The sequence below is a fragment of the Orycteropus afer genome, unplaced genomic scaffold, assembly GCF_000298275.1.
Source record: "Orycteropus afer afer isolate SDZICR_OR568_19922 unplaced genomic scaffold, OryAfe1.0 scaffold00011, whole genome shotgun sequence".
NCBI classification, from domain to species: domain Eukaryota; kingdom Metazoa; phylum Chordata; class Mammalia; order Tubulidentata; family Orycteropodidae; genus Orycteropus; species Orycteropus afer.
Genome location: NW_006921598.1, coordinates 6,317,320 through 6,323,577, shown reverse-complemented (window position 1 = coordinate 6,323,577; position 6,258 = coordinate 6,317,320).

The window sequence follows — 6,258 nt, the reverse complement described above, 5'->3', positions numbered from 1 at the left end:
AAAGATCTGGCTGGTCTTATCCAGGAAGTTGCTTGCAGATGATTGAAACCTTGATTAGCCTGAGCCATAGACAGAATGGAAGCTTGATCTTTCTCTTGGTTCAGATTAGGTAGAAAATACCTACTTTTGTGTCTGACTCTTATAAAGAAAATCTGAACCATGGTAATCTTTTGAATGGTGGCATGAAGTAAGATTACAATGTTGAGGTTTCCCTTTATGATACATGGAGGAGGTTCAGCAAAAGGATACCCTAGAAATGCAGCTGGTACTTAATGGCCAAATGTTTGAGGATTTCAATGAATGCTTATCTAGAGGAACTAGAATTTAATGATTAAATTTTTTAGAAGATGTGTTAGAAATCCTTTTCAACACATAGATTAAGACATTGACAACAGCATAAAGAAATCTTGTATGTCTTTTAGGTCAAGAATCAAGGATTAAGTGTTCAGCAAATCCCCAGTGATGACAAGCAAAATTACAGAATTAAAGCAAATCATCTCCTAAAATTAAGTGCCTCTATTCTGTGGCTTCAGAGAAAGTCCCTAAAACTGACATGGTGCATGCTGTGACTATTTTTTGAAACCAAATAATTAGGTGCACCAGATAAAATTTATTTCTTCTGAGAATATAATTTCTTCTCCTCTATCTTTTATTAAAGTTGGTGGGGGAGTAATTAGAAAAGCTCCCACTTTACCTTGTCTTTATCTTTCTTCTTATTTTTATGCAAAAATTTCTGGGGTAATTTTGATAAAGACACAGAAGTGTCCTGCAGACCTTGGCTGTTTGGATTATGTCACAATTTTATAGAATTGCTTTGGCCTGAGAACAGCCCAACCCAACCCAACTTGCAAATTTCTGAATTGTGTAGCCGCTCTATCAAGGCCATAGCTCCAAAGCAAAGAGAAGCAGCATAATTAGCTTGTTCAATCCTCTTGAACAAAATGTCAGTTCAGAAGCCTGAAGTGTTTGCTGATGACAAGGGCCCAACTGTCCCACAAAAACTAGAAAAGTGGTGTTTGTTGTCTATTTCAAGAACTGGAAATGAAAATCTTAATGACACAGGAAATGCTCTTCAAAGGCCAAGAAGTCTTAGTGAAAGATAAGAGGATCAATCAGTCTTAAATACAGTTACTAAGAGCAAGAGGCGGGATGCTGCTAGCATGGATATGTATTTCAAAAGGAATGAATAAAATCTAGCAATAGTGTTAATTTTACTTTGAAGTATATAATGAAACCCCTCAAGTACCCAGACTTCAACATCCCTTTCCCAAAATGACCAAAATTTCCATTTCGAGCATTTATCTTTCTGCCTTTTTCCGTTCTGCAAGTCTTAACAGAATTTTAAAAGAGCAGCTAATAAATGAAGTATACTTCAATTTCATGTAATGGATTGGATCAGAAGGGAACTGATAAGATGTATTGGAAAAGCAGGTGGGAGTTTGAAAAGCTGCAAAAGTGCTCAGCAACATGGGTGCAATTGATTCCTAGTGTGCAGTCCTGAAATCTCTGGGTTATTCCAGCCAATGGAAGAAAACACTCCCTTGCTCTATTACAACTGAGCTCTTATCCCCAGGGACTGGTTACCAGCAAGGCCAGAGGTGATGAGGAAGATAAGGGCAATTAAGAATTCAGACTAGGGAAGCAGGAAACAGAAGCCGGAGGGAGAATTCCGAAGGGGAAGACAGGAACAGAGACTATGGGTCACTGTAAGCATTCAAGGTAGAATACAAATATGAGTTTTAAACCTGCTCTAGAGAAACTCATTTTAGTGGAAGAGAGGATCAGAGGAGACTGGGGTTTCCAATGTGGTTTGTAATGCCAAGGCACAGGGGCAGACACTTGTTGTTGTTGTTATTTGCCATCGAGTCGGCCCCGACTCATAGCAACCCCTCCTTGGGTTTCCGAGGCAGTATCACTACGGAAGTAGGATTGCCCAACCTTCCTTCCGAGGAGTGGCTGGTGGGTTTGAACCGCCGGCCTTCTGGTTAGCAGTCAAGTGTCTTAGCCACTATGCTACCAGAGCTAGAAACATATCATTAAAACTGAGCCCTGTGCTTATCATCCTTTCTGTGTTCTTGGTGCACTTTGGCATATTAGAAAGTTTCGTGGTGTATTTGAAGGAATTGGAAAGCTCAAAACAAAATGAAGCAATTCAGCAATAACTTCAACACAATCACTGCTGCAATGTAACTATAATTGCATAGTGTCCAGAAAAGCACCCCCAGTGAGTGAGAGCCAGGGTGGCATATGGTTAGTGTCAGACAGACCTAGGTGACCTGGGACCCATTACCTGATGACTCTAATCATCAGATTTTGCATCTGTAAAATGAGGAGACAAAGACTAGGGAAGAGGTCACAGTACCTGACACTTGTCAATACTTATATCTCCCTGTTTTCCTTGGTCCTTAGTCCTGTCACATTCACTGCCCTGACTGCATTTTCATGTGCTCCTGAAATCAAGTTCTTACCTTGTTCATTTAATACAGGGTTTTTTTGGGGGGTGGGGTGGGGGGGCGGGCAAGGGTATGCTGTCTCTTACCTTACAACAAGTTGTAGTTTTGCTCTTACCAAAGCACAGTTCCCACTCAGCAAAATTATGGTACCAGACAACCATTATGGTAAAAGTATATATGCTTGAGTAGCAAACATCAACTTTGTAAATTGAACAATACTTGATGGCAGATCTGAAAAGGGTACATGGTACACCTTGGGGTCCTGAGCTGCCCATTAAAGAATGACCTTTCTAGGGAACAAACAGAAGATTAGTTTTCCTTTCTCCCTCAAATAGTGAGGTGATATATTACTTTATAATTCTGACTCAAAGTGAATGCTAACACACTCTTGAAAGTGTTTTGCATATCTCATCTCATTTATTTGTTCTTCAGTGCAACCTTAAGGTAGATATTGCATTTAAAAATCATTTTGCAGATAGGGTAACTAAGGGTTAGAAATGTTAAGTAAGTTGCTGAAGGTCATAGATTTTATAAACTGCAGAGGAGAATTCAGTCCTATATCCATGTGACTCCAAAGCTTATACTCTAACCCAGTGGTTCTCAAATATCAGAGAGCATCAGCTTCATGAGGGAGGTGGAACTTGTTACTACACAGATTGGTGGGAACCACCCTAGAACTGCTCTTTCAGTGGGCCTGGAGTGGGGCCTGAGAATTTGCATTTCTCCATGATGCTGAAGAAAAGGGTCCCAAACCGTATTTAGACAACACTGTACTGTAATTCTTCCTCAAACCCTTATGGAGCCTCTCCAAAAAACACATGAAAATGGATTTGTCTACTACTAAAATGAAACCATAACACTTTGGGCAGAACAGGACTGGCCAGTGTTTCCTTTTGTTGTGCATGGATGACCCCTAAGCAAATGGGCTATGCCAATTTTCAAAAGAGTAGTCTAATACCTTCTAAAGTCTTTATATATATATATATATATATATATATATACATACATACACACACACACACACACACACTTTGCACACCCTTCTGTATGGTTTGCTTAGTTTCCTCTCCTGCTGCATCTTCTGGGGTTTTTTATATTTAATTTAATTTTTTCAGTGTTTACTCCCCACCCCTCCCTTTAAAAATATCATTTTAAAAGATAATCTTTTCTTCACTAAATGTCTTGGCAATATTATTCTCAATGTCACATGGATACTGTTTGCAATGAGTCAGATGCTGATCACAGTTAACAACAACAACTCCATCAGAAAAATTTGATGATTGTAGTCCTAAGGCTGGCCATTCAAACCCACCAGCCACTCCTCGGAAGGATGGTTGGGCAATCTACTTCCGTAGTGATACTGCCTCGGGAACCTAAGGAAGGGTCGCTATGAGTTGGGTCCAACTCGATGGCACATAACAACAGTAACAGTCCTAAGTTGGTACAGTCACAACAAGCCCTGTATTAGGTTATTTCTCCAATGTTTGAAGCTATTTTTTTTTATAAGCTTTGTATTTCTCAGTGCCCAGGGAATGTAACTTTGGTACTACATTGCCTAATTCTGTGATTTATTATTGTCATTTGAAATAAAATACTTCTATGCATGGTAAAACAAAGCAAGAAATGATGGCCTAGAAATGGCTGTGGTTTGTCAATGGTAACTCCATTGGTATAATGTTTATTTGTTTGTTTCTGAGGTTTTGAAATTGCTTTAGGAAGCCTCAGGGGCAGAAAGCTTCACTTAATTAAAATATTTTAAATCAAACCTCGGGAACTTCAGTTCATAAAGCCTCAGGGTACAACCAGCAATTGTAAGAAACTCAAATGGAATAGGGTGGAAGAACATAATAATATGGGGTATAACTTTTTGTTATTATTTCTCTTTGCTGGCTTGAAATAATTAAGCAACAGAAATAGTAACTGAAAATCTTTAGTTAACTATTGGAATTGTGAGGATATTCATTAATTGCTACACAAGTTTAGGAGGATGATTTAGTGTTTCTCAGAGTATCTATGGGATATTGAGGATAATGTTGCCAGGACATTTAGTGAAGAAAGGATTATCTTTTAAAACGACTTTAGGAAGTATTTGACTACTCTCTTGGAAATTGGGAGCTCTGGTAGCATAGTGGCTAAGACACTTGCCTGCTAACCAGACAGCTGGCGGTTCAAACCCACCAACCACTCCTCGGAAGGCAGGTTGGGCAGTCCTACTTCTGTAGTGATACTGCCTCGGAAACCCAAGGAGGGGTCGCTATGAGTCGGGGGCTGACTCGACGGCACATAACAACAACAACAACTTGGAAATTGGTATTGTCCATTTGCATAGGAAAGGCTCTTGTTAGAAGTCCTGCAGTAGAGGAATGTGCATAACTTTGTTTAAACCATCATTTCACAAAATGATTTGACCACAGAGACTCCCACACACAAACACACAGACACACACAGTATCATGTTTTCAAATCTTTGGAGCTAAAAGAACAAAACAGAAATGTATTGGGAAATACTGATATATATTTTTAGACCAGTATTCATATGAACCAAATATAAATTATACAGTGAAGTTCCCTTGAGGCCAACCCCTAGGTATTCAAAGTTACTGATAAACATCATGCTCTTTGTGGTTTTTCCCCAAAAGATTATAATTCCTGTTTTTGCTATAGATCAAATTTTATGGCTTGAGTAATGGTCAGTGCAGTAGGTAAAATGTTATATTAGCATAGCAAAAATCATGCCCCTGGGTGGAGAGTTAGTATGATAATGAAACATGCTTACATGATAATGAGATGTAACTTAGTGCAACTGTGCATGCTTACGATGTTTATTTACATTTAACATGTATTTAAACCTGTGATAACATCACTTTCTTGGCTCAACAACTTATAAAAGCAGCAAGCCGCTATCAGAGGGCAGATAGAATCTGAAGTTGAATACCTCTGTCTCCTTTAGAGCACTAAAGAATAAAGCCCTCTCTTTCCCTCACTTCGCTGATTTCTAATTGGTGAGAGAGGCTCTGAGCATGGACCTGCTTAAAGTAACAATTTCTTATGATCCAGATGGGACTCTGCCTTTTTTCCTCTCCCAATTCCTGGGGATGCTTCTGACTGACAGCTGATCCCAGAATACACTGTTTTTTCCCCAGGAGTGAAGTCCTCTGTCCTAGAGTTTAGGGCCAAATTCAGACCCAAAGGCAATGCTTGTAGTGAAGACAAGGTGATGGTTTTCCTGTTTTCCCTGGGAAGAGAGACTTGGGTTCCTTTGGTGAGTAAGAAATAAATCCTACCAGGTTCAACTTTGTGGTTAAAATGTAGACCAGATAAACTTAGCCCATGAAGATTTAAAGGCTGTCATAACAAAGATGCTCTTGTAACAATGGGTAGTGCACAGCGTGAGATTCCAGAATGCAGCTCATCAGGGTGTATCCTTAAGCATTGGTCCTATTTTAGAACTGACCTATGAAGAGGTCTAAAATATAATTTCTTTTCATACTGCTTTCTCTTAGTATAAATTAAGAGATGGTGAAACCTGGCTAGTAAATGGATCTGTAAATTATATTTAGTCTGTAGTTAGATTTCTTTTGTACAAGAGAATGAAAATGGGATGAAAAATTGTACATAGAGACTTTTAAGACTTTATGACAAAATAAAGATTTGCAGAAACAATGTAAAATTATGGTAAAAAGAACCTGAACTTCAATTTTAAATGATTCGGAAAAGGAGGAGGATAGAGAAAGCTATCTTATGGGATGACTCACCCTCATCCATGCTTACAACCAGAAGTACCTGTAAGTCATCTGTCAGCTCTG